Source organism: Pteropus alecto, unplaced genomic scaffold (assembly GCF_000325575.1).
Source record: "Pteropus alecto unplaced genomic scaffold, ASM32557v1 scaffold20, whole genome shotgun sequence".
In the NCBI taxonomy this organism is placed as follows: domain Eukaryota; kingdom Metazoa; phylum Chordata; class Mammalia; order Chiroptera; family Pteropodidae; genus Pteropus; species Pteropus alecto.
The window spans coordinates 13,936,829-13,937,809 of NW_006436298.1; positions in this window are offsets into that span (position 1 = coordinate 13,936,829).

Below are 981 nucleotides of genomic sequence, written 5' to 3' on the forward strand. Positions count from 1 at the left end.
TGTTCTAATGTTGATGGGCATTTGGGTTGTTTTCAGCTTGGGGCAATCATGAATAAGGCTGGTGTGAACACTGTGTGCAGCATATTTTGCAGACCCTTCCACATCAAGAAGAGTCCCAGGTTATGAATTCTGCCCTCTCAAAATGGAAATCAGAGCTCAACTGCCCTACTTTCAGCATCATTGGCACGTGACCGAGGCTCTGCCTATTAGACGTACCCACCCATGACTTCAATTTCAGGAGGAAAATCCTGAGGAAGCAGTTGGTAAGAGTGGTGGGGAATGGTGGCCAAGAGACTCTGAGCTTCCAGAGGCAGCGTGGCAGTGACAGTGCCCTGTGAATGACTCTGGCAATGCCAATGTCAGGTGTGGCATCATGTCTCTGGGCAGTTTTGGGAGGTCCTCACCTCTTGTTCCTGGACTCATGCCCCAGAATTCAAAGTATGATTCTCTCACCAGGATTCTTTTAGCCCCTTTAATAAATTTTTATTCTGCTTAAAAGAACTGGGGTGGATTCTGTTATTCCTAAAGAGAAGGAACAGTTAAGGCAAGACTAGATAAGCCTCATTTGACCAGTATGGGAGATGTAATGTCCCTTTTAGAAATGTGGACAAGTCCTATATAATGCTTAAAAGCATGAATTCCAGAGCTAGACTTCCTGGGTTCAAATGCTTTCTCTATGACTTATGAGCTGTATGGCCTTGGGGAAGTTACTCGACCTTAGTTTCCATGCCTTAGTTTTTTTCATTATAAAGTAGTGATAATAATAAAATTCAGGTCAAACAGTTGTGAAGATTAAATGAGTTAATTTATGAAACAACATGGCCCAACAACTGGCACACAGTAAGTGCTATGTGTGCTTGCTGCTGTCACTATTATTGCCTGTGACAGGGCCCTGGCCTTTTTTAGATGAAAACTTAGTCAGCAAAAAAATGCCAACCAAGACTAAGTGACTCATTTGAGCAGTGTTATTTGCACAGCAGG